This window comes from Ovis canadensis, chromosome 17 (genome assembly GCF_042477335.2).
Source record: "Ovis canadensis isolate MfBH-ARS-UI-01 breed Bighorn chromosome 17, ARS-UI_OviCan_v2, whole genome shotgun sequence".
Lineage (NCBI taxonomy): Eukaryota > Metazoa > Chordata > Mammalia > Artiodactyla > Bovidae > Ovis > Ovis canadensis.
In genome coordinates this window covers 24805002-24832890 of record NC_091261.1, presented here as the reverse complement: position 1 = coordinate 24832890, position 27889 = coordinate 24805002, and the positions used below count along the sequence as shown (strand labels likewise).

Sequence of the window (27889 nt, the reverse complement as noted above, 5' to 3'; positions counted from 1 at the left end):
CTCATAAGCATAGTGACCCAGTGTCTAGCACATAACTGGAACTCAATACGTGTTTGTTGGACTGAATCCAGGGTCTGGTAGCAGGACTGGGGAAATCTTCACTGTCTCTAGAAAGGAGATTCTGTAGTTTGTACGTATGCTTAGAAGCCCCAAATTGAAATGGGAGAGAGCAAGAGATGGTGGTCCAATGAGGAGAATGTTTGGAGCGTGTCTCTTTACAGAAGAGGCCCAGAGCAGTTGCTTTTCACTTTGATATTAGATGTGTCATATTTGGATATGTCCTTAAATGTTTGCTTTTTTCTTCTTCCCTCCCAGAGGAGTAAGTTCTAGGAACCAGTTACCACTGAAGCCTCAATAAAACAGGCTGTCATAAATTTGCCCCTCAGTGCAAGGGCTTGAAGGCACATCTTTCAGCTTTTCTGAAGCTGTGTTTAGACTGACATTACATCAGGGGTTGAGCTGCAAATTCTGAAGTGGTGATCGTTTAGTTGCTCAGTCCTGTATGACTCTTTGCGACCCCATGGACTATAGCCTGCCAGGTGCTTCTGTCCATGGGATTCTCCAGGCAAGAACACTGGAGTGGGTTGCCATTCCTTCTCCAGGGGATCTTCCCAACCCAGGGATCGAACCTGGGTCTCCTGCTTTGCAGGCGGATTCTTAACCGACTGAGCCAGTTCGGAGGAGGAGCTAAGTTTTGATGATGAGGCCATTGACAGAGGCTCCCCTCAGGGGTAACAGGGGAGGGACTCTGCTTCTAGACTAGTGTTTTCGGCTCCATCCACAGGACTTTGAACAGGAAGAAAGATGTTACTGGTAGGTCCTAGTGTTTTGAAGGAAAAAAGAAAAAAAAAGATGAAACAGAGGTTCCTGCCAGTGTGGCAAAGAATGTCATATTCTAGTGCCAATTACATTACACGGTCAAAGGTCAGAGAAAGGGAGCCCCAGGCAGAACGGGACAGCTGCATGCTGTTGGAAGAAGTAAGTACCTAAACTCTCAGGATTCACTTAGCTTCTGTTTTTTCTATAACAGTGGTTCCCCACACTCCCCCAAATAGTCTGTACTGTTTTTGGAATAGATAATGCTGTCCCATCATCCTATGATTGTCCAAAACTTAGACATTTGAGCAGTTTGAGAACTTGTTGCAGGAGGAATTATAATGAAAGTTTTAAGGCTTTCATTTTTTTTAAGGCTTGTATTTTGTAAATTTTTTTTCATATTTTCTTCATATAAATCTTATACTTCTTTTAGTTGTTTATATTTGCCTGTGCCGGGCCTTTGTTGCTGGGCGTGGGCTCTGCGCGTGGGCTTCAGTAGTTGAGGCTCACGGGCTTAGTTGCTGCACTGCCTGTGGAATCTTCCCTGACCAGGGATTGACACCATGTCTCCTGCAGTGGCAGGTGGATTCCCATCTGCTGTACCACCAGAGGAGTCCTATGGCTTTCATTTTTATCTTCTCCATTTCTACCTGTCTTCAGTCCAGTTCAGTTGCTCAGTCATGCCTGACTCTTTGCGACCCCATGAATCGCAGCACGCCAGGCCTCCCTGTCCATCACCAACTCCCAGAGTTTACCCAAACCCATGTCCATTGAGTCAGTGATGCCATCCAGCCATCTCATCCTCTGTCGTCCCCTTCTCCTCCTGCCCCCAATCCCTCCCAGCATCAGAGTCTTTTCCAATGAGTCAATTCTTCACATGAGGTGGCCAAAGTATTGGAGTTTCAGCTTCAGCATCAGTCCTTCCAATGAATACTCAGAAGTTGCCACAGATGCCAAATTTCTATAAATGTGTACAATTAAAAATAATTATGATATGCAAATCATCGTTTTTGGCAGTAGATTCCTATGAAGGTTTTTCTTCATATTTTGGGCAGTTCTCAAGATTTTGTTCCCATGGACTGCAGCCTAACAGGCTCCTCTTTCCATGGGACTTTCCAGGCAAGAGTACTGGAGTGGGTTGCCATTGCCTTCTCCCCTCTTTATTTAATAACTTAAAAAGCAGTCTTTATCTTCTTTTGTCTAAATCCATCTAGGTTTATGTGCTGTTTTCCCACCTGATGTTTTGTTTGCTTAATGGTTGCTGTGACACTAGGCCGTGAAAAGAAATACTGGTTCTTACCAAATATTTTCATTCATTTTGTACTACTCCATTAGCAGTAAGAAAACACACTATTTCCCTACTGGATACATTCTTTATAAGATAAAAATCAACGCAGGGTGAAAACATTCTATTATTCTAGTTCCCGCAGAAAGGCAGCCTCCATAAAAAGTGATGAAGAAGAGAAGTTTGGTGGTGTTTGCCTGTTTTCATAAACTCGTTTTTGGAGGAAGAACATAATATATACATGATTTCCTGTTAACGGCTGTTGGTGTCCAAAGTTTGATACCGCTGTGTGACAACCTGCCACGGCTTCCTTTTTCTGAAGGAATGATTGACTGTGAAGCCAGGGTGCTTGCTAAACAGGGAAGCTGCTGTTACAGAATGCACAGGAAATTGAACTGCTTAAGCGGTTCTGCTGAGACATGAGACAGGCTACAAACTGTTGCAGCCTCCACTGCCTTCCCGGTGTCGTGACTGGTTTTGAAAGCTGGATTCAAAGCTGTGAAAAGCCTAGTGTTATCATAGCTGCGCTAAAATGAATGAAGGAGAATGACGGAGTTGGCTGAATAGAAAAGAGGCATGTCTGACAATTAGAGCTGGGCACCAGAGCCCTCCAGAACCTGCTGGTCCCTGGGAGCATTCAGACAGACACTGGGTGAGTCCCTACCTAGCTGATATGTGGGCCAGGGCTGGTGGGAAGCAAGTGGCACACTCCACTTGGATAATCTGAGGTACACTGAATCAAAAGACTGCTTCCCCAAAGAGCGAGCATATGAGGGTGAGTAGGAGTGTTGGGCAAGGGCCAGTGCCTGCACCTGAAGAGGGAAGAGGAAGGTATATTCCCAAACCCTAGGGTGGGTGGCTGTGTCGCGATGGATGCCTTGCAGGAGCTGAGGACTCTGGTCAAGGGACGCATAGGCCTGCAGCCAGAGGTTCAGTCCCTTGCCCTCTGACCTCTCTCTCTCTTATCCCCATTGACCACTCATCCCAAAGCCAGAAAACCAGACATGACACAGGATGTGGTCTTAAGTTCGCATCCCCCAGCTCAGAGCAGGACAGGACCAGGTGGAGGGTGGATCAGGTGGAGTGGCTGGAAATTGTCCAGCCCAGATATTAAAGGGGACATCCCAGTCATCCTCACTGATGCCATGTAACTTGTTTCTATGAAGAATCATCAAGTCTCAGACGTATTTGAGGTTACCCAGTTCGTGCAGACTTCCTATTCATTTAGTTTAGTAGATGAATAGACATCTAATGTAATGTTTGCAGTTATAGAGAACAAAACTTTACTTGAAGGAGCAGCTTGTTCTGTTGTGGAACAGTCATAATGATTAGGGAGGTTTTTCTTGGATTGAAAGTTCCTTCCTGTAACTTAGAGTGGTTGTTTGTTCTCTTGGAGCTGTGCAGAACCAGGCTACTGTCTTGCCCTTTATCTTTTGTCCCTGTTATAGCTTTTTTGTTGGTGGCTGTTTAACGGTCCTTCATTTATTCAGTATGTATTAACTGAATGTCCGCTAGGGGCCAGGACTTGTTCTAGGTGTGGAATATTCAGCTGTGAACAGAACTCCTGCATTCGTGAAACTTACATTCTAGTGGATTGAAGCGGATGCTGAGCACAGAAATGTATAATGTGGCAACCGACCAGTGGTGCTAACTGCTGAGCCTGAAAGCCGTTCACTTGGTTCACACGAGAAATCTTAAATCGTTGAGTCAGCTGTTGCCAAAAGCCCCGTTCCGCCTTAGGCTGTGTCAACAGAGTGCAGGACACAGAGGTTGTGTTTCCTTAGCTTTCTGATTGTCCTCCTGGGCCTGGAGTGTTGCATTTACATTCTAGAAGGTCATTGGCAAACCCGAACTCTTTCAGGGGATGTTCCCAGGATAAGTCTTTTTTTTTTTTTTTTAATTCAAGTATAGTTGATTTACAATGTTGTGTTAATTTCTGTTGTACAGCAAAGTGACTCAGTTATACATATATGGTTTTTTTCTTCATATTCTTTTCCATTGTGGTTTATCATAGGCTATTGCATATAGTTCCCTGTGCTCCCAGAATAACCTTTCAGTACTTGAAGAAAGCCATCATATCCCCCAGAGAGTGTTCTCTAGGCCAGACCTTCCCAGTTTTGTCAACAGTTTCTCAGATGGTATGATTTCTGTACTCTTAACCATCCTAGGCTTTCTCTAGACCATCAATTTCCTCTTGAAAAACTGCTCCCAGGGTTTACCTCTGTTCTCTAGATGTGGTTTCAACTTGGGTGTCACCTAGTAGACTGTCTCTTCCCTTGATCTGGTTATTAATTGTTGTGATGCAGCCGTGGATTGAATTTGCTTTTCTTTTTAAACAACTGTGTTACTTCTGACTCTCACTTTTACAATACTATTAAAGTCTCTAGCATTCTTTTGGTACAGCTGATATTATACTTAAATGCGGGGCTCTTATCTATCTCTATGAAAATGTCATCTCATTGCTGTCCGTGCAGTCTTCTACATTCAGATCCTTCTGAATATTATCTTTCATCTGACTTCATGCCATCTACAAAATTGATAAGCATAGTCTCAGACTTCTTCTAAGTGATTAATAGAAGCATTCAGTTAAAAAAGAATAATGACCAAGGCCATTCCTTCAGGTCACAGCAGTTCAATAACGGATATTCTTTGAGGATGGTCTTTCAAATAATTGTCACTACCCTTAACTGTGATGAGCTTCCCGGGTGGCTCAGTAGTAAAGAAACTGCCTGCCAGGCAGGAGACACAGGAGACATGAGCTCGATCCCTGGGTCAGGAAGATCCCCTGGAGGAGGAAATGGCAATCCACTCCAGTATCGTTGCCTGGAAAATTCCATGGACCGAGGAGTCGAGGGCTGCATATCATTGCCTGGAAAATTCCATGGACCGAGGAGTCGAGGGCTGCATTCCATGCGGTGGCATGACTGAGAGGCTAAACAACCACCACCCTCAACTGTGTCATCCAGCTTACATATCTTCATGTTATCCAGACCTGGTTGAAAAATGAAGAGACATTTTCTTCATAGCATTTCTCTCTCATACCAGGCAGGCTTACCAAAAAAACATATTAGGATACTTTGACATGACACTGGAAATACATGAAGCCACCACTATTCCCTTTTACCCCCGAGTCTTTAACATCTGTCCGTAGGATTGTATTTGAATTGACACCAGGCTTGCTTGTCTGTACTTAAGTGTTTTTGTATGTGTCCTTATTTCTGGAACCTCTGCCTTCAAGTGTGGTGAGCTTGCCTGTAGCGACTCCCTTGGTTCCTAAGGATGAAATGTGGCCTCTGTTCCCTCTTTTCAGGCTGGGCCGCAGTTGCCAGTTTTAAGTCTCTCTCTTGATCAAATCTAGGACATTGGGGTCAAGTAGAAGTGAATAATTGAGCCTTCTGACTTTGGTGAAGGTTGTATCATCTTTCCCAGGATGATGAGGAGGAGGGTGATTTTTTTAATCTTGCGTCTGATAAAGCAAGGGAGGGAACGTGGTGGGGCCAGGATTGCTGCTGCTCCTGGCTCTCCCTGGGGTCTCCTGGGCCCGCTTGGAGGGGCAGCTCTCACATGCAGTCTTAGTTCTCGTGCCCAAAGCATTATGACATGATTGTGGTTCTGTTTTTGAGTCACAAGCTCCCTATAAAATTATAATGTTTTCTCAAGAGGTTACCTTGTTTATAGGTTAGAAGAAAGGCAAACTTGACTTTACTGATCCTGGAAATATTTTTGTTTCCCAAAGCATAAAGTATCCTGTTTTCTGGGAGTTTCTAGATTTTAGTGTAGAACATCTTAGTTGATTGGTGATTTTAGTCACTAAGTTGTGTCTGACTTTGTGACCCCATGCAGCCTGCCAGGCTCCTCTGTCCATGTGATTTCCCAGGTAAGAATGCTGGAGTGGGTTGCCATTGCCTTCTCCAGGGAATCTTCTGGACCCAGGTATCGAACCTGGGTCTCCTGCTTGGCAGGCAGATTCTTTACACTGAGCCACCTGGGAAGCCCTAGAAGATTTTGGCTTCATTCAAATGCCCAGGAGCCTATCCACCTTGCTGGTCATGTGACTTTAAAGGGGAGAGTTACTGAGACTGTCCCTTGCCTCGTATGGGACAGAGTGGGCCAGAGTATGGTTAAACACACCAAACTTGCCAAGTCACATGGCTTTTAGCGGAGGGCTTGCCTTGACTGCAAGTACCAGAAATGCGCGTATTCGAGGGTCGGTATGTTATGAGGATCCGTATACCATCTAAATTGACAGACTAGAAGCTGTTTCACAGTTTTTGTTGCCTTTCACAAGCTCCAGAGAAAAGACTGTTCATCTGGACCACACCGGTGGGAACCTCATACTTTAGATTCACAGAGTAAGTTTGGATTTTCCAGATTTGACCGTGTCAACTTTCTCCTGAATATCATATTTCTTTCCTTTTGCCCATCACTGATTGTTAGTTGACTAAGAAAGTGGAAGTCACACTTTTGTTCAGAGCCTGAGGATATTCTGAGGTTCCTGTGGGCATCGTCTTCCATCAGACATTCAACAGAGCCACCACAGCGTAGCAGTCATGGCTTCGGTGAACATTGATCCTGGTTTGTACTGTATCCTGGTGTAACTCGCTCTCAGAAGTGCCTTGGTTTGGAAGAAATATTGTATGGTTCCCTTGGATACCTCCCAGAGTATCCTAGAAAGCAGTGGTTCCCATGGTACAGTCACAGCTCTGAACTTTGGACCTTCCTTACTCACCTTTTCCCACAAAAAGATGCTGGGATGAACTGAGCACCCAGCAATCCTTGGAATACTGTTGGTTTCCCTGGAGGTGCATTTGATCATATGTTCCTTTAGAAAGATGAAGCTGCTCTTCATGGCTGAGAAACAACTTTCATCATTTTGGTAGATGGAAAAACATCTTCTCAGTGGAACGGAGTTTTTCTAGTTGAATTCATCTGTTTAAAAACTTGCCAGTGAAAGCTCCTTGGCAGATCTGCTGATTAAAGGAAGATTTCATACCTCACAGGTCTTTGAAAGAATCTGTGGGCTTTTGCAAGCCACATCACGTCTTGCTACATCCAGAGCACTGACCACTGTTGCTTTTCTGCCTCCTTCACTAGGTGAAGGCAGGGAGGGACCAGGGCTTATCCATCCTGCCTCTAGCATTGATCATTCTGTGGGTTTGGATGAGAGGAAGAGAGAAATAGGGGGAGGAAGGGAGAAATAGAGGAAGAAAGGAAGAAATAAGCCCAGTTGCTTTCTGCTTCCCTTTTAGGAGGTGAAGCGCCCAAACTGCCTGTCTAGGAATAGGAAAGGTAGTAACTACTTTAGGAAGTGGCTTCCCCAACTTTCTGAATATGATGATCATTTAGTTTCCTGAGTTTGTAACCCTACAACTCTAACGCTATTGATGGTGCTGGCCTAGATGGTTCTTGGATGGAGGGCTTCCAGCCCGTGGTAGGTTGTTTAGGTAGCAGTATCCTTGGTGTCTACCCCCTCGATGCCAGTAGCAGATGGCACTCCCAGCTGAAACAGAAATGTCTGCAGACATTGCCAAACATCTGGTGGGGGGCAAAATAGTGCCCCCCGCCCCCTGCCCATCTCCCCCTGCCGAGAACCACTGCTCTATGGGAGCTCATGTCTAGGATAAATGCAGACCAGAGAAACCCAGCAAACAGTAAAACTCTGGAATTGGAAGGGAACTTCGACATCATAAAGCTTGTTTCCCCGCCTCTCCCCCACCGCCCACCCCAACTCCAACACACACCACCCTTTTGTACCTGAGAAACTGTAGCCCAGGGCAATAGGTGAATAGAAAAAAAGAATACAAGTGTGAGAGATAATACTGGTTTATACTGGAGGCGTATTTAAGATTGTTTACAGATTATCAGAAACGCTGGACTGGAAGAAACACAAGCTGGAATCCAGATTGCCAGGAGAAATATCAATAACCTCAGATATGCAGATGACACCACCCTTATGGCAGAAAGTGAAGAGGAACTAAAAAGCCTCTTGATGAAAGTGAAAGAGGAGAGTGAAAAAGTTGGCTTGAAGCTCAACGTTCAGAAAACGAAAATCAAAAAAAAAAAAAAGAAAACGAAGATCATGGCATCTGGTCCCATCACTTCATGGGAAATAGATGGGGAAACAGTGGAAACAGTGTCAGACTTTATTTTGGGGGGCTCCATAATCACTGCAGATGGTGACTGCAGCCATGAAATTAAAAGACGCTTACTCTTTGGAAGGAAACTTATGACCAACCTAGATAGCATATTCAAAAGCAGAGACATTACTTTGCTGACTAAGATCCATCTAGTCAAGGCTATGGTTTTTCCAGTGGACATGTATGGATGTGAGAGTTGGACTGTGAAGAGGGCTGAGTGCCGAATAATTGATGCTTTTGAACTGTGGTGCTGGAGAAGACTCTTGAGAGTCCCTTGGACTGCAAGGAGATCCAACCAGTCCATTCTGAAGGAAATCAGCCCTGAGATTTCTTTGGAAGGAATGATGCTAAAGCTGAAACTTCAGTGCTTTGGCCATCTCATGCGAAGAGTTGACTCATTGAAAAAGACTCTGATGCTGGGAGGGATTGGGGGCAGGAGGAGAAGGGGACGACCAAGGATGAGATGGCTGGATGGCATCACTGACTCGATGGAGGCGAGTCTGAGTGAACTCCGGGAGTTGGTGATGGACAGGGAGGCCTGGCATGCTGCGATTCATGGGGTCGCAAAGAGTCGGACACGACCGAGCAACTGAACTGAACAGATTATGAAAGTGTATCTTCTTTGAAGCAACTCATAAGAAAACATAAGCTTATGGAAATAGATAAGAAAGCTGAATAAAGATTCATATCACAGAAAATTGAAAGGCTAGCACCACTCAAAAAAGAACTTAAAGTATGTATGGAATATTCTTTAGATTAAAAAACGAGTAGAGCACACCCACTAGAATATGCCTGGATTGCTGGCACAGCCCTGTGAAGCTGCATAGGATTCATATTAGACCGTTTTAAGTGCATATATATGAAAAGAAGCAGAAGAATATTTAAAGTAACAGTAATTGGGCTTTTCCATAAAGTGAATTGCTTTTAGATCTAGATAAGCTAGACAGTGGTCTCCCCCAGGAGCTATTTCCACTGTAGGTTAAGTTGTGTTTTGTAAGGGTATTTTCTATCTTACTGAGAATTCTCACAGAAAGGCAAGAACACTGAATTAAGTGTTAACTGCTGTGGTTATTTTAAGACTCATCTCAATAACCAAGAGGGTTCAGTTCTCACACTTTGTACCTTTTGACTACAAACAGCTTTAAAGAGGTTTATGTTGTACTTCATCAAAAATTACAGAGGATCGGCCGACTGAGACGCTTGGGGACTGAAATTGGGCAATTCGGAGTTTCTCATGCGTGTAAGCTGCCTTTTGTTTCGCTCCCTATCATTCTTAGTCTGTCTTTTTCAAGATTCTGCTGGAAGGACTCTCCTGAGTGAGGGCAGAAGAGAAGTGGCAGGACCCTGGGGCATGGGTCCACGTGTTCCCTCCTATCTGAGGTAGGGTGAAATACGACTGACTGACTCAACTTTTGGTTGAGAGTATCATGTTTAGATTCCACCTGATTGCGCTTTCTTGTGGTTTCAGTTTGGTTTAAGCATAATCCACGTCTGAATCCACGCAGCAGAAACTTTTCTGAAAAACCGTGGATAAATCCGTCTTTAAAGAATCAAAAGGCATCAGGAGAACCGGATAATGGAATTTATCCCAATGTTCTGGTTATCTGTGTCCTTGAATAGACCCAGTGGTCCCAAGGCTATTCCGATGTATCTTTTCATATATGCTGGACTTATAAAAAATCTTCTTAAATCGGCACCGTGATTCTTGATGAGAGAACTTTCAACCATGTAATATGTTGGGTCGTTTGTTGAAAATTCAGTACTGGAAACTTATCCTTCTGCTTTTAGCATTTGAAATCCTTGGCAGGGAGACATTTTTCTCAGAACAGATCTTTTGAGGGGCTGTAAAGCAGTTCTTCTGGCAAGAAGTCGTTTCTAAACTTTTTGGATCATTATTACGCTGATTTATCTAAAACGTGGATTCAGACTGTAGACTCCTGGCAGATATGTGCATGTCAGATGTCTTGGCACAGTTCTGGGGTAGAAGGGGACTTTCCCACTTCTTTATGTAATCCACACTGTCACATGTGGGAGTATTTGGTGAAATTTCTTCTGTTGTGCTGAAATTCTTAGCTTTTCATACCGGACATGATGCTCCATGAGAACAGGCTCTGTGTATGCCTGTATACATTTAAATGAAATGGAAAAGAATTAAATCCAAGAAAATGCCTTTAGTTTGCAGGGGTGATTATTTTCAGGCTGTGTTCATATGCTCCAAAAGCTCTCTTTTATTTTAAGTCAGGTGACTGGAACTTGGCACAGAACTTCCCATAGAAACAATAGGTTAGTATGTGTGATGCTAAAGTTTCCAGACTAGCCCTCGAAGCTTAGTTAACCCATCATACACTAACACGCTTTGCAGCAAAGGGACAGTGCTGTGCAGAGTATCAAAACACTGTTTAAATATAGAACACAGACTTGTGGTTGTCAGGGAGAGGGGAGGTGGGGAAGCAAAGGATTGGGAGTTTGGGGATAACTGATGCAAACTCTTCTATATAGAATAGATAAACAGCAAAGTCCTAGTGTATAGCACAGGAAACTATATTCAGTAGTTTGTAATAAACCATAATGGGAAGAAATATGGAAAAGTATATCGATGTATGTGTGACTTTGCTTTAGAGAAGAAATTAACACAACTTTGTAGATCAGCTATACTTCAATAAGATAAATTTAAAAAACGAATGCTGCTTAATGATTTTCAACCTCTAGCCTGTTTCAGTGCTAGACATTAGAACTGCAAAAAAAATTAATGCATAAGAATACATTTGTTTTCTCTTCAAAGGTGGATTTTGAGGAAAAGTAGTTCTAAAGAGACTTGGCAAGGTGAAAGAGCCCCAGGTGAACCTAAAGACCTTTTCCGTAGCAGTTTGAACCTCTTAGAGCAGTAAGTCAGCCTCTCGGACTTTCGGTTTATTCAAATGTCGTGAAGTAGTTGTAGGGATCAGAAGCGATCAGAGTAGAAAGTGCCCAGGAAGGTGATTTGTAAACTGTAGAGTTCTATTAACACACAGAGACACAATGTAAGTTCTGCTCTTCTTTTCTTCAACTGTGAGAGTCCTGTGACCAGGCTGTTTTCTTTTTCCTGACACCCTTGTATTGGTAGCAACACTCCTGATGTTTAATGACGAATGAGATCCCAGATAGCTCACAGACAGAATAAGTAGACATTCTTTTAGTTTCTCTGGGAGACAATAGCATTTGCTTTCTGAGATGGTTAGTTGGAATTTCCTAAGTAGTCACTCTCTCATGCTGTCAGTTTTCCAGGCTCCAAACCGCTCCCGTTCTCTCCTTGTCTGAGTATGTCTTTCTTAATCACCTTCTCAAGTTTCAGGTTACAGAGCCGGGCTCCCACTCCAGGCTGGCCTCCCAGTGGCCCTGGCCTCTCTGTGACCCGCGCCTCTGGACTCAGACCAGCTCTGCAGTGTCGGCAGCCCCTGCAGCTGACCAGCTTGCAGGAGGGGCCCCCTTCTGCTCAAAGCTTCACTGGACATCAAACAGGGGCAGCCTGTCCGGAGGGACCACAGCCTGGTGAATGTTATTTTTAATGGTACAAACCTGGTCCTAGACTCTGATACTAGAGGTAAAACTCAAAGTGCTGTGGGCCTCATCCCCCACCCAGGAGCTTTTCTGGGGGAAGTGGTATTAGGAAAGGAAATGGGGGCTCAATGGCCCTTGCAAAGCCAGTCTTTCCTATCCCCCACCTCATTCACTGGGCCAGGTCAGGTGGGACTATTTGTAATGTGTAAAAGTCACAGTACCCCACCAAAGAGGCACATTAAAAGGGGCTTAGTAAAATATTGTTATTCGTGTCAAAGTTATAAATTTCAGACCTAAAGAGAATAACATTTAATGTTGGAAGCAGTCATAGAGATCAGGAGCAGAGAAACCTTGAGCTGGACAAGTAAACCGATGTATGAGTGTTTTCATGGCTTCAGATCTTGAGCCCTTTCAAAGGATGTCCTTAAGGCACTACATCTGGGTCTCCCTGGGGAGGGAAGATCCCCTGGGGAAGGGCATGGCAACCCACTCCAGTACTCTTGCCTGGAAAATCCCATGGACCGAGGAGCCAGACGAGCTTCAGCCCATGGGGTCACAAAGAGTCGGACACAACTGACACAACTTATTAGCACACTCACACACCCTCTCTCTTCTCTGTGCAACATTTGCCCAGCTGTTCGCTGAAATCCCAGGATCTTCCTAACAGTCTATAAAGATCAGAAGTGAAGTAGCAGGTAGCCTACCATACCACCTCTGATTCCCTTCTCCCACTGTAGACAGAATTACTACTATTTATTAAGCAAAACAATTTGTAGGAGCTGCAGAAACCGTGACACAGTTTCTGCCCTTTTAGAGCTGGCAATGCTATATTATCTCACATCATTAAGGGAGCCCATTCTGGACCGTGCAGCACCACTGAGTTGGATATTAGTGTTTCTCCTACTGATTCTAGTGAAAATTTAGAAAAGATCATTTACTTCTGGGGCCTTAGTTTTCTTATCCATAAAGTGAGGATATCGAGATCTGAAGCCTTCATATCTGTACCTTTTGTGAATCACAGTCTCCTGCAGCTTTTAATCATCAATCTTTTCATCCCTTTTATTCTTTTCATTTCAAGAAACTCTTAGCTAAGATATAGATCTTAATTTATATGCTGATGTGTGATTGGCAACTTGAACTTTAGAGAACCACAGGCTGGAAAAAGTGGGGAAATATATAATGGTCTATTTCTTCCATTTTAAGGCAGAATATAAAATAATTTGGATTGTTGTACACCTCATTAGTAAAATAGAATATGCCTGCTTTTGAATATTCAAAGATTTAGAGGAGCGGTTCCTTGCCTTTTGGGCACCAGGGACCAGTTTCGTGGAGGACATTTTTTTCCATGGGTTGGGGGAGGGGACTGGTTTGTGGATGGTACAAGCACATTGCATTTCTGGTGTACTTTATTTCTATTATTATGACATCAGCTCCACCTCGGACCATCAGGCATTAGATCCTAGAGGTTGGGAACCCCTGACTTAGAGAATGTAAAGAAGTTTTTGACTTTACAGAGGGATTTGATCACAGAATTCTTTTCCATAGCGAGTTCTTCCAGTGCGTTTAAAAGGTAATATGATTGGCAGAGGTTATGTACACCAGAAATATCCAGTTCTGTACATTGATAATTCATTCTGCAGCAGTGCTGAGTATGTACACAGAAAATGTGCTTTCTGCTAATTAATTGGAATTTTCTGCAGTGTAAGAGGGTTTTTTTTTTTTTTTTTGGTTGCTGTGTTGGACTTTTACTGCCCTTTTTTTCCCTTGGTTTTCCTCCTGATCATCCAGGCAGCATTCATTTGTGAAACAATTAGCTAAAATCAGGGAGTTCACCTGTGGCTGTTGGATGCATCCACCAGTTAAGGGATGAATCTGTGATTGAGGCAGGAGATGCCTTCTGTAGTGGTGGGAACACAGAGCAGGTAAAAACAGATTTAGGTTCAGATGCCAGCACTGCTTCTCACTAGCCTCATGCAGGATACTTAACCTCAGAATCTGATTTTCTTCTGTACAGTGGGAATTACAATAACAATGCTGAGATCATAGGATATGTGTGTGCATGTGTGTGTGTGTGTGTGCTTAGTCGCTCAGTCATGTCCAACTCTTTGCAACCCCACAGTCTGTAGCCCACCAGGCTCCTCAGTCCATGGGATTCTCCAGGCAAGAATACTGGAGTGGGCTGCCGTTGCTTTCTCCTGGGGATCTTCCCAGCCCAGGGATCGAACCGTGGTCTCCTGCATTGCAGGCAGATCCTTTACCATCTGAGCCACTCATAGGATAGAAGAGAACTTTCCTCTTTTCTGAAGGGGCTGACATAAAGTAGGGCCCTCTGTGGAAGGTAGCTCTCTGCCCTTCCCTTCCAGCCCCTGGAGCAGCCAGAAAGCAGCCGCACAGTTGCAGCCTGTGGGGTAGCAGTGTCTTGAGAGCTCGGCGGTCCGCAGTCTTTTTTGGCACCAGGGACTGGTTTCGTGGAAGACACAATTTTTCCACAGACCAGGGAGGGGGAGGATAGTTTCGGGATGACTCAAGCACTGTGTGTTTATTGTGAACATTATTATTACATTAACTCCACCTCAGATCATCAGCCATTATTAGATCCCAGAGGCTGGGGATCCCTGGGTTAAGGTCCAGAGGGCTGGAGGCACCAGCAGGATTTAGCACAGGGTAGCCTGGTGTCATGGGTAAGTCATTGGCCAACCAGAGCCTAAGGGCCTGGGTTCACCCGTACTAGCACTGTGATCTTCGGGAACGTCACTCATCATTTCAGTGCCTCAGTTCGCAGATCTGTAAACTAAGGCTAGTAAGCACTTCCGTCAGAGAAATCTCATGTGCTAATTTGTGTGCAGCGCACACAACAGTTTCTGGTACGTAACAAGTCCATGCAGTCTATTACCATGAAAATCTTTTGTTGTTGTTCTTAGAGCGTCATGCAAACTTTAAAACCGTTGCATGAAATGACTGTAGGCTTTACAAAGAGACCAGATTATTTTCCACCAAGGAGGATCAGGGTTTGGCCAACAATTAGCACACCAGATAGATTTGCTCTTAGAAGTCTGCTCTGGTCTTTCATCTCTCTCCCCGCCTGTCCACTCTGTACAGCTTTTGTTATTAATGTGGAGCAGTTGAAGTCACTGACTTGGGTGCCAGCCAGGCCAGTGTTTCTGAGGGCGTATATTACTTTCCTGGGCTGGTCCTGAATAGGATAATGGATATCAGAGGTACGGCGAAGCGGTCCTTCTAGGCACGAAAGGTGTGTTTGCCATCTTCTTCGTAACTGATGCTGATGGACCAGAATCTTATGTAGTATCTTAGTAAATTTTTTTTTTTCTCTTACCCTACAAACCTCTTATCTCTTCTTTCAGCGGTCATTTTACTTGTTTTCGATTTAGACAGACTAACGCTGATTTGCTGTACATCTTGCTCCATTGTTGTTTTATGGTTGAAAATCTTCTCTTCAGTTTATTGAAGGCAGGTAAAATTTATCCATGAAGCTGTATATGTCTGGAGTGTGTGTATATATAAATAGATGTGACCTTTGAGGACTGTTCACTCTATATTGTCTTTTTCTTTCTCTATAAGTAATGTAGCCCTGTGGGGAAAATATTCGTTGAAATAGTGAGTGAAAGTGTGTTTTTCTCACATATCATGTTGCTTGAGAACACGCTTTTATTTTCTGTTCTGCTTTTGTGTTAGGGGCTTGGGAAACGATGTTTTTGTTGTTTTGGAAAGGCAATGGAATTTTATCAGACATTTTCCTGAGCCTCCCTACCTTCACTTTTCCTGAAATATTTCTCTCAAAGTCCTGTTTTCCTCTGTTAAGAGATTCCGTCATTTAAAAAGTACTGGAGCTTGTCGGCCTAGGCCTTTCTGGTGTTTCGTTGACTTTACGAAAGAAGAGACTGTTTGTCTGAGAAACAGCACTTGAGGGGTCATATGACCATTAGTGTGAAACTTGGGGCAATGGTTTGTTAGCTGGAGCCTTGACAGTCCCTTTTTTTTCTTTTCATATCCACAAACAAATGTGTGTCTCTGGGCCCTGATGGGCATTGCAGCTAGGGGTGGGAGACAACATCCTCCAGGGTTAAACTTGATTCTGACTTTTGTTCCCTAATTGTGGGGGTTTTCTGTGGTTTTAGTAACTCCCTTTGTGAAATAGAAACTGATTTCTAGTTGGTCTTAGCAGTGGCTAAATTGTGACAGGCATGTATTTCTTTTCAGTTTCACAGTTGTGTTTCTGCTGTTTTCTCAATCTGTAAAGCAGTACTAGGGAATTTGAATTCCTGGAAATATTTTTCTTCCATAATGATATGTCACAGGTGTCTGAGTGCTATACGCACTGCCTACTCCATTTTTAATGTCAATTTAGTGGAGATAAAACGTAGATAATAGCTGTGGGTGTAATGAATCTGGTCCCTCTCCCCAGTGGCTTCCTGTCTCCATATGTTATGGTGCCCCTCTGATGTTTCTGAAATGTTTATTGGTACAGCACTGAGATTTGGTCTTTCATATGGGAGTTTCTGAGATTTTTCTATATGGTTTGGGCATGAAATAGCTTGCCTAAGCCATATTCTGCATCTTTTTACAGAATGCAGTGAAAGGAGAGAGCTTTGCTTTTAGTGTCATGCTATTTATATAGTCCAACTCTTTTAAAAACATATTTTATGATATGTTGGAAAATCTTGAAAATGCTCAGATGACAATAAAAATTACTTACAATTTTACCACTCAGAGAAAAACTGCTATGAAAATATTGAGGTATTTACTTCCAGACTAATTTTCTATGCTTATTTATATGGATAGGTAGTTATTCTGCAAAATTGTCTGTAAACATTTTTGAAACCTGCTTTTTTTAAAGAAAAAAAAAAAGAACCTTAACAATATATGTAAGAACTTTTTTCACATCCCAAAAATACTCTTTGAAAATATGGTGTTAAATAGCTGCACAGTTTGTCTTCCATTGTAGTTTGGTTCTGAAAATACTTATTAAATAATGTGCCAAAGAAAAAAGTGCATTAAAAAAGTAATTGAGAACATGTTAATTTTGTGCTTTACTCAAGATAAACATTTCTGTAACAAAACATTTTCTTTATGTAGTTCTTGGAATAGTAACAACTAATTATAGTACTTAACTTTTGATTAGCCATCCACAGCTGATTAAACAAGTGAAGTTTTCTAAAAATGAACTTATTTTATTAAAAAAAAAAAATCAGACTAGGGTCATCCCTAGCAGTCCAGTAGTTAAGACTCTACACTTCCATTGCAAGGGGCACAGGTTCGATCCCTGGTCAGGGAACTAAGATCTCACGTGTCACATGGCAAGACCAAATAGAAGAAAAAAAAAACCAAAAAACAAATTTTGAAATAGTTCTTCCTTTTAAACTTGAAATAAGATTAAAATCTTTTTCACCTGAATTTTGGGTTCACCTAGTGTTGACTAGGCTGTAATTTGGGGGTGAACTTGACTTTCCCTGAGCCTCCTGGCTGCACAGAACCGGAAAGGCTGTGCAGGCAGGGAAACAGAGCCAGATGGTCCCCATGATGGATGCCAAGCCCCCAGCAGAGACGGCTGCTCCACCTGACCGCTCAGGGTCAACAGCAAACGTCGGCAGCCTTGCTCACCCTTTCCTGGAGAGAAGAGAAGCTCTTCCCCTCCTCTGGCATATTCTGAAAGGGCTTCATAGGCTCCCTTCAGCCTGGGGTAGCAGGTGTCGAGACAGTTAACTTCTAATGGGCAGCGAAGGAGGAGGTGGTGGCAGAGCTGAAGCCGAGTTTGGCAGCCCCTGTGGCTGTCTCATGAAATCCGCACTCTGACGTTCTCAAACTGTATCGGAGGAATCTGGGTAAGTCACGTAACCTTGTGTCCTTCTGGCATACTTGGCTTGTGGAGGGGAGTAGTGATGAAACCAAACAGAGTCGTCAGTCACCAGATCTTCATGGCACTTTTCAGTTTGAGTACTGAAGCCTGCAGTCGCAGAGCCATCTCTAAAAATCACCCTGGACTTGACTACTGTGACTTGTCCTGGACACGAGGGAGCTGCTGGTGGGAGCAAAAGAATGTGCCGGAGAATCCTGTATCCCTGTTTATATATCTGTGCAGCTACTTAGGAGTAGTGTGGCTACAAGCATATGTTGTAATCTCTCTGAGCCTCGTCTGTAAACACTGATGAGAAGAATTGCTTTCAAGATAAGTGAGCGCATATTCTGTAAGTGCATGGGCCAGAGTAAGCTTTTGCTCAGTATTGGTTCCCATGATGATGATAGATGCGTGCTTCGATGATTGATAGATTTGTTCTGAGTCATCCAACCACTGTGTGGGTTCTTGATTGATGATTGATCGATCATTCAGTAGCCCAGCCTTGCTGAATACAGTCTCTTTGTGCACTGAGCTAAACTTGACTATGCAAAGCTTTATAAAGAGATGCCTCAAAATACAATGACTTCAGTTAAAAGGTTGGGGGCTTTTTCTTTCTCTATCTCAAAACAGTCCACATGGTCCTTCCTGGAGGACTGGCAGGGAACCTCAACAGACAGATTCCTTCTGTCTTGTTTCTCTGCCATTCTGTGGGAGTCCCCCTCTTCATAGTCAAGGTGACTCAGCCTGACCTCTTTTCAGCCCTGAGAAGGGACACGATATACATGTGGTACAGATCATTTTCACTCACACCCTAAACTGTCACGCCGCCACAGCTAGCTGTAAGAGAGGCTGGAAAATGTCATCTTTAGCAAGCCAGACACCCTGTGGAAACTTCTGGTACTGTAGAACGGGAGCTGGCTAACAATGGCCTGAGCATCAAATCAGCCAGTTACCAGTAATTGTAAATAAAATTGTGTAGGCTTTTGGGTACCAAAGGGGATGGTGGAGGGTACAGAGGAAAATTAGAAGTTTAGAATATACACTTATTGTTGTATATAGACTAGGTAAACAGCAAGGTCCTACTGGATAGCACAGAGAATTCAATATCCTATTGTAACCTATAATGGAAGAGAGTTTGAAAAAGAATATGTATACATATATGTATGTATGTATGTATGTAAAACTTAATCACTTTACTGTACACTTGAAACTAATATAACATTGTATATACCTCAGTCTACCTAACTATACCTCAGTAAAAATCAATAAAAATTTGAAAACAAATTGTACAGGAACACAGCCACACCCATTGATTTATGAATTGTCAGCAACTGCTTTCATATCACCACGGAAGAGGTGAGGAGTTGTGAGAGAGATCTCAATTGCTTGCAAAGCCTGCTGCTGCTGCTACTGCTGCTAAGTCACTTCGGTCGTGTCCGACTCTGTGCGACCCCAGAGACGGCAGCCCACCAGGCTCCGCCCTCCCTGGGATTCTCCAGGCAAGAACACTGGAGTGGGTTACCATTTCCTTCTCCAGTGCATGAAAGTGAAACGTGAAAGTGGAGACGCTCGGTTGTATCCGACTCTTAGTGACCCCATGGATTGCAGCCCACCAGGCTCCTCCGTCCATGGGATTTTCCAGGCAAGAGTATTGGAGTGGGTTGCCATTGCCGTCTCCAGCCTGTAAAGCCTAAAGTATTTTAAAAATAATTCTGATGGTTTATTTTTGGCCGCGCTGGTCCTTTGCTGATGTGCGGACTCTTCTCTAGTTCTGGTGCGGGAGCTTCTCATTGCAGCGGCTTCTTTTGCTGCAGAGCTGGGCTGTAGGGTACTTGGACTCAGTAGTTGTGGTGCATGGGTTAGTTGCTCTGTAGAAGGTGGGATCTTCCCAGACCAGGGATGGAACCTGCATTGGCAGGCAAGTTCTTCACCACTTAGCCACTGAGGAAGCCCCAAGGCTAAAGTATTGACTACCTGGTGCTTTCCAGAGGTTTGCTGACCTCCCCTATAGAAAAGGGGGAAGTGACTATTAGGGGGGCAATCTGCAGGCTCTGGTAAGCAGGTAAGTCACTGCCTTGGAGATGCAGAGTTAGGAGTTGAATCTTATGAAGACTGATGACCCCTGGGACAGTGGGTGGGTATGCAGGTAGTAGTTGAAGAAGCAGTATTGGGAAAGCTATAAGGAGCCCGGTAAGAAGGAGCCTGGTGGAGGTGAAGGGGGTGAAGACAGGAGATGGCTTCCTGAAGTCAGCTTCCATCTTTAAAGCAGAGCCTCGTATCTCAAGTACCCCCTCTCCCTTCCCGCAGCCCACTCCTCTTTTTTTTTTTTTCACTGCACCGTGCAGCATATGGGATCTTAGTTCCTTGACCAGGGATTGACCCTGTGCCCCCTGCATTGGAAGGCAGAGTCTTAACCACTCCTCTGCCTGCACTTGACGCTTGCTGCCTTCCCACTGCGGCCACCAGTGGCTCTTCTTTTCCCAGTCTCTTCACTGGTTCCCCTGCACAGAACCTCAGCCTCCAAACATCCAAGGGAACTCCTTTCAATGTGGCTTTCATGTTCCTCCCCTTGAAAGGACTTCGAGGGGGTATCACTAGCTACTCAGTACTGACCCAGCTCCTTGATTGGTCACTCCAGATCGTTCCACTCTTTGGCCCTAGACCTGATTTCCTATCCTGTTTTCCTTACAGCCTTACACACACTCCAGTCTCCAGCCTCACAGAAATGCCTTGTGCCCAGTCTGCACTTGGCCACCTCCATGAATTTGCTCCCATTGTCGTCATCTTTTAAAAAATACTTAAATGTTTATATATTTATTTGAGTCAGTTCTTAGTCACAGCACTTGGGATCTTTACTTTCAGCGTGTGGGATCCAGTGCCTCGACCAGGGATCCAGACTGGGTCCCCTGCGTTGGGAGTGCAGTCTTAGCCACTGGGCCACCAGGGAAGTCCTGCTCCTGTTGTTTCCTCAGCCTCACACTGTTGAAAGGCTGGCTTTGGGGATCGAGGCCATGGTACCGGGTAGGCATGTTCACAGCTGGGCAGATACAGGGGCTGTCTTCCTTTTGATGCTTTTCACATTTAAATTTCCTTTCCAGCTGGGCGCTGTCTCCCACCCTGAGAAGCTCTCCCGCCTCTAATGCTTCTAGCACTTCCATGATCTCTCCCAGCTCGGCGTTTGCTCCTTCCGTGCAGGATTAAGAGTCATCCTGTCTGTGTGTCTGGTCTCGCAGAAGCTGTCGGGTCTCTGAGCCAGTCAGTGGTCTAGTGATGCTCTTTACAAGTGAATGCCTCACATGAAAGAGAGCGCTGACTGACCTGGAGGAATTTAGGTGCAAATGAAAACAGGGCTGTAATAATTCCATGGAACGTAAGTGCCACTTAAGATCTAACTCAGAGCAGTTTTTAAGCGAGTTCTTGGAGAAAGATCACTACACTGTGGAATTGTTTTCTTCAGACCTGAAGTAGTATTTGAATGCGTTTTGTTTGTTTTTTAAGCTGAGCCATGTGGCTTGAGGGATCTTAGTTCCCTGACCAGGAGTCAAACCCTGGCCCTTGACAGTGAAAGCCGGAGTCCTAACCACTGGACCGCCAGAAACGTCCCGAGAGCTGATAACTAAAGCACATCTACAGGCAGTGCTGATAGCCCCCTCTGATGGAGGCTGTTGGCAAGGATGGAAGGGAGGGGTCTTCCTTTCTTATAATCTATGCATTTTGCCATTCTTAAAGAATGAAACAACTTATTCTATAATTTTTACTCAAGCTTAAGTTAGGATTAAAAAAACCACCTTCTATCTCCTAACTTGTCTTGTACTTACTATTCTGTGTCTAGAGCCTGGCACAGTCATCAACAAACAGTAAATATTCAATCCGTACATGTTGAAGGAATAGGTAAGTCGACTCTGGCACTTAATCATAAGAACTTTCTGGAAGATGAAATGGATTCTAAAGCAAAATGATTTTTTCCAGAGGTGACATGGAAAGACAAAAGAGGCTTATCCTTCCAGTACCCCTCCTTCCCTCACCCTGCCAACCTCCTCCAATACACACATCCCTGGCATGTCTCTTGGTTATAGGTTTAAAGGTTTGTTAGGAATGAAGGTGTGTGGCCTTATTATTACTGAAAGGAACACTCCAGTGTCAGGTAAGGGTTTCATGGCCCCTTTCGTAATAAGCAAGATACTAAACATAGCCAAAGTGCATTCATTATGAATTTTTCCTTTGTGGGAGCACTGAGTGGAAGTACAGATCTGGGCTTTGTGGGTCAGATCCTAGAATTTTGGAAAGGAAGTAAAGTTTCAACCAGAAGCCTCTTTCAACTTGGCCTTCTGTCTGATTCCATTGAAGTTTAGGGGGGGTTCAGTTCAGTTTAGTTGCTCAGTCGTGTCTGACTCTTTGCAACCCCATGAACTGCAGCATGCCAGGCCTCCCTGTCCAACACCAACTCCTGGAATCTATCCAAACTCATGTCCATTGAGCCAGTGATGCCATCCAACCATCTCATCCTCTGTTGTCCCCTTCCTCTCCTGCCCTCAATCTTACCCAGCATCAGGGTCTTTTCAAATGAGTCAGCTCTTCGCATCAGGTGGCCAAAGTATTGGAGTTTCAGCTTAAACATTAGTCCTTCCAAGCTAGCCTGGTGGCTCAGTCGGTAAAGCGTCTGTCTACAATGCGGGAGACCTGGGTTTGATCCCTGGGTGGGGAAGATTCCCTGGAGAAGGAAATGGCAACCCACTCCAGTACTCTTGCCTAGAATATCCCATGGACGGAGGAGCCTGGTGTCCATGGGGTCGCAAAGAGTCAGACATGACTGAGCAACTTCACTTTTACTTTCCAATGAACACCCAGAACTTACCTCCTTTAGGATAGACTGGTTGGATCTCCTTGCTGTCCAAGGGACTCTCAAGAGTCTTCTTCAACACCACAGTTCAAAAGCATCAATTCTTTGGCGCTAAGCTTTGGGGCGGGTGGGGGCGGGTTTCTATAAATTTTAATCTTCAACAGGCAATAAATTAAGTATCAATGAGCACACCAAATATAATTGATACCCCTTCATTTTGAGATGATAATATATCTGTTCTGGATATGTAAGAGATAACAGAGCAGAAAAATCTCAATCAGAGTGAGATGGTTTATAAAATGGTCTGTAGTGGACACTGTAGTGTAGTGGGTGGGCGTTTGTGTTGAACAGACCTGTTGATCAGTTCGCCATGCTTTTGTGCTTGGAAGGAGTCACTTAGTCCTCTAAGTCTGTGTTTCTTCATCTGGAAACTGGGAACAGTGACTTTATTTACCTCAGAGGAAAATGTACTGCTATGTAGCAGTGCTGTGGCGATTGTGATCAAACCCATGCTGTTGGAACAAAGAGACCCCAAAATGCAGGGAATTAAAGAAGATACAGCTTTACTTAGTGCATCCAGGCTTGCAAAGAAAGGCAGTCATGCTCCTTGCGAAATTGTTCTGCAAGACCCAGGTTCCTTCTTCCTTGTGACTCCATCCTCCCCCACATCATAGAGTCCATCTGCATGGTCAGAGCAAGGTAATTAGCACTTCTATGTCCAAACTTGGGGGGAGGGGAAAGAGTGCGGAGGTGCCATGCCCATATCTTCAGGCCCAGCCCCAGAAAAGCTACACACCTCTGGGGTCACCCTCCCTTTGGGAGAATTAAGTCACCTGGCCACATCTGGCTGCCTGAGAGGCTGGAAGTGGAATTTCTAACGGGGTGGCATGGATCCAGGCATTCATAATAGAAGGGTGGGAAAACATACCTGGGGGAGCAGGGCTTAATCAATGCAACCATTATTTAGTTATTGAAAAATAATTGGGTTGGCCAAAAATTTGTTCGGGTTTTCCTATACGATGTTAAAACCTGAAGGAACTTTATAACTTCTCAAAGAAGGGTTTCAATATCCTTGCTCTAGGGGAAAGGAATGAAAAAGCTGTTGCAGCACATAATTTGTGTGTCCCCTGAGAGGTCAGCCCTAATGGGATTCCCTGGTGGCCCAGTCGGTAAAGAATCCACCTGCCATGCAAGAATCAATCCCTGGGTCAGGAAGATGCCCTGGAGAAGGAAATGTCAACCCCTTCCAGTATTCTTGCTTGGGAAATCCCATGGACAGAGGAGCCTGACTGGTTTCAGTCCATGGGGTTGCCAAAATTGGACACAACTTAGCAGCTAAACCACCACCAAGAGGTTAGCTGCTTTTTGAAGGAAGGGATCCTTTAAACCACAAATCTAGGTGAGCCTAGAGGGAGAGTAGCAAGGGTGGGAAGAAAGATGCAGAAGGGGTAGAGATATGCTGAAAGGGAGGGAAGGCTGATTAGCTGTGCTCTTCTTGAAAGGCCCGCTCTGTAAATTAAACTTAACCCCTTCGCTTACTAGGCAAGGACAAAGGACAGTAGCTTCTAGAGAAACTTTTTCTAGGAGCAAGAAGTTATTTCAAGGCACAGAAAAGACAGAAGAGTTGCACAGAGAAGCCTTATTCATCTTGAGTTTTCTCTTTCAAAGATACACTTTGTGTTCCTGTGTCCATGGGATTCTCCAGGCAAAAACAGTGGAGTGGGTAGCCGTGCCCTTTTCCTGGGGATCTTCCCAATCCAGACCCAGGGATCAAACCCAGGTCTCCTCCACTATAGGCAGATTCTTTACCATCTGAGCTACCAGGGAAGGCCTTGTGCTATGTAAAGGAAAAAAATTACATAAATATTCTCTGAGGTTATCTCTGACTTGTCACTATTGCCAAAGAAAAGACAAAGTTGAAATGCAAGAGTTTCTGCATTTTAAAGGAAGTAATTCAAACAGAGTCATCTGTACCATTTTCTAGATTCTACATGTATGCATTAATATGCGATATTTGTTTTTCTCTTTCTGACTTCACTCTGTATGACAGCCTCTCAGTCCACCCACATCTCTACGTTTTAAAGCAACTATTTTGTTATTGTTTAGTCACTAAGCTGTGTCTGACCCTTTTGCGATCCCAGGGACTATAGCCCACCAGGGTCCTCTGTCCATGGCATTTCCCAGGCGAGAATACTGGAACGGGTTGCCATTCCCTTCTCCATGGGGTCTTCCCGACCCAGGGACTGAACCTGTGTCTCAGATTCTTTGCCACTGAGCCACCTGGGATGCCTACTATGCTCCAATTTAAAAAAAAAAAAAAAGGTACTTAAGGGAAAAGAAATGAACTATTAAGTAAGCAACTTTTCTCAACAGAAGAAATGCACAGATTCTTGAAGACAGCCAAGTCAAGTTGGGAGTAAAGATCTCGTATTAGAGCAAATGTTTTTAAATGCTGAGAAAAATGACCTCCACGTTCTTTTATTCTTGTGCATTTAGCAGTTGTTAAGAAACAGAAGGAACGAAATAATGGCCCGAGTCTGTCCATAATATTTTTAAAAACCTACAATTTTAGACTTGACAAATAACTTACTCTAGACTCTTTTGTACTCAAGTAATGCTCATATGTGAGTTGGCATTGGTTTTTGTTTTGATAAGTAACCCTTTGCCTAACCACTGAAAATAGCTGTGTTTATTTTAAGCCGATGGTCCAAAGTTGATAGCAAAGAAAGTAGAAGTGAGACTGTTTCTCAGTTTTTATTTTTCCCCCACCAAAATGACAAAAACAAATAATAGCTTATATCCGGAACCAAATTTCATGTGTTTACTTCTAAGGAAGTAACTTTTCTGTGAGGTAGGATTTTGTAGATTGATCTGTTTGACCTGACTTGGAGAGTCAAAAAAAGGGCTTAAATTCTTAGTTTCTGATTTCATTTAGCAAAATGATTATGACTGGTGAAATAGAGCTTTTGTTTTTTAATTATTTATTTTAATTGGAGGATAATTTCTTTACATTATTGTGGTGGTTTTTTGCCATACATCAACATGAATCAGTGCACATGTGAACAAAAAAAAAAATAGAGCTTTTTTTTTTTAAGGAAAATTAAGTTGTAGTGAAATATATGGAGCCTATAAATCTTATTTCAAGAATTCTGAAATCTTAATTTCAGAATTAAGGGTGGTAGGTGGTAATGACATGTTAATATTTTATGTGAGTAGGATCTTGCCGGAGGCCCAGGAAGAATTCTGATAGATGAAGTTCAGATTCTCAACAATTTCCAAATTCCTCAGGGGTCTTGAGCTAGGAGTTAATTAGCTGCCCTTCTTTAGTCTCTGACATTAAAAATAATGAATATTTTGATAATTCAACAATGAACTAGGATGAAAGACTTTGAAAAAGAAGGCATTTCTTTAATATGCAGGTGCCGGGGACTTCCTTGGAGGTCCAGTGGTTAAGACTCCACACTTCCAACTCTGGGGGTAGGGGTTCGATTCCTGGTCAGGGAACGAAGAACTCAACATGCCATGTGCTATGGCCAAAAATAAACGCAGATGCTAATTGTTGGGTGTCAGGAAGCAGATTACAATAGTAATTTTGTCCAACAGATAATGATAGGAATATCCAGAGTTTTCTACTTGTGAAATACTAGGTTGCTGAGGCTCATTTTAGATTTTTTTTTTTTTAGTGAATTCCCATCAGTGATAACTGTGCATTCATGTCCATAAGCTCTATGTCCTTCCATGTGTTCATAAACCCCCTACAATTCTTTGATTCTGATGTTTTTTACATTTTCTTTTTTTTTTTAAGTTGAACTATAGTTTATATTGTCACTCCCCCTTCCCTCTCCCTACTGGTAACCACTAGTTTCTTCTCTGTGAGTCAGCTGCTTTTTTCGAATATTCACTAGTTCATTGTGTATAAGTGACATCATACAGTATTATTCCATTGTATATACCACATCTGCTTTATCTGTTCATCTGTTGATGGACAGTTTGCATTTTTTTTTCTCTTACTGTTTTATAGTCCATGGGGTTGCAAAGAGTAGGATATGACTGAGTGACTAACACTTTCACTTTCACTTACATCCCATCATCAGTAGCTACTGGACATTCATGGACTAAAGATTATGAACTACCTGTCTAAGACCTTTCACCTTTGCTTCTATCTAAATTTGTCTAAATGAAAAGTAGTGACTCATCTGAATTAATAAAGTCATATCCCAGGGGTCAGCAAACTCTAGCCTGTAGGTCTGATTGGCTTCTTAACATCTGTGTGTGTGTTAGACACTCCTTTGTGTCTAACTCTTTGCGACCTAATGGACTGTAGCCCGCTAATCTATTCCTCTGTTCATGGAGTTCTCCAGGCAAGAATACTGGGGTGAGTTGCCATGTGCTTCTCCAGGGGATCTTCCCAACCCAGGGATAGAACCTGGGTCTCCTGCATTGCAGGTGGTTTCTCTACTGTCTCAGCCACCAAAGAAGACCTTTACATTTTTTAAAAAATTGTAAAAAAAATAATAAAAAGAAGTAGAATATGAGACAAAACCATGCGTAGCCTGCAGTGCCTAAAATATCTGCTATCTGACCCGTTACAGAAAAAGCTTGCTGCCTCCTATATCATGTTAAGTGGTTAAGGTACAGACTCTGAGGTCAGGCGGACATTGGTTCAAACCCTGGCTTTACCATTTACAGCAAGTTAATTTCTCTGTGATGTGTTTTCTCTTCTATAAATGGGAATTGTTACAGTGCCAACCTTACAGGGTTGTGGTGAGAACTGTGTTAATGTTTAGTATTTAGTACAGTGCCTGGGGCTTCCCGAGTGGCTTGGCCATAAAGAAACTGCCTGCAATGCAGGAGACCTGGGTTCGATCCCTGGGTCAGAAAGATCCCCTGGGGAAGGGAATGGCAACCCACTCCAGGATACTTGCCTGGAGAATTCCATGGACAGAGGAGCCTGAAGGGCTACGGTTTATGGGGTCACTAAGAATTGAACACATGACTGAGCAACTAACACATAGACACACACAGCCTAGTACTTTGTACCCAATAAATGTCAATGATTGTTATTACTGTTGTGGTGGGAACAGTCTTTGAGAGCTCATCTAGACTAGCCTTTGCTTTCACCTGGTGAATGAGCAAATTATCCTAGACCATTTTCAGCTTAAGACCCATTTTATTTCTAATAGTGCCGACCTAACTGAAAAAAGACATCAAGACAGACCCATGCTCAGATGTAAAAAAAAAAAGCTTAAAAGCATAAAAGAAATAATAAAGATACCTTCTTTTTAGGCTCAGAAAAGAACATTAAACGTGACACCTTAAAACAAGGCAAACAGACTTTCTTCGATGATACTTACGACAAGCATGAGAAGAGCTAAAGTGGAAATGCGAGCAATCAGAGAGAGTACGACGGTTAGAGAGAG

General features: G+C 43.5%; 1 protein-coding gene across 15 annotated transcripts in view; it reads left to right on the top strand.

The window, feature by feature from the left end:
* Positions 1-27889, top strand: part of GAB1 (GRB2 associated binding protein 1) — a 125593-nt gene that overhangs the window by 34999 nt on the left and 62705 nt on the right. For 2 of the 15 annotated variants that reach the window (XM_069556822.1, XM_069556816.1), the window contains exon 1: positions 9519-9618. The exons of 9 other annotated variants lie outside the window; for them this stretch is intronic. The gene's annotated coding sequence lies outside the window, so the exon portion shown is untranslated. Of the gene's footprint in view, positions 1-2455; positions 2754-9453; positions 9619-27889 lie in introns of those variants that run through there. 4 more of the 15 variants (XM_069556826.1, XM_069556821.1, XM_069556824.1 and 1 more) reach the window with 4 other exon arrangements.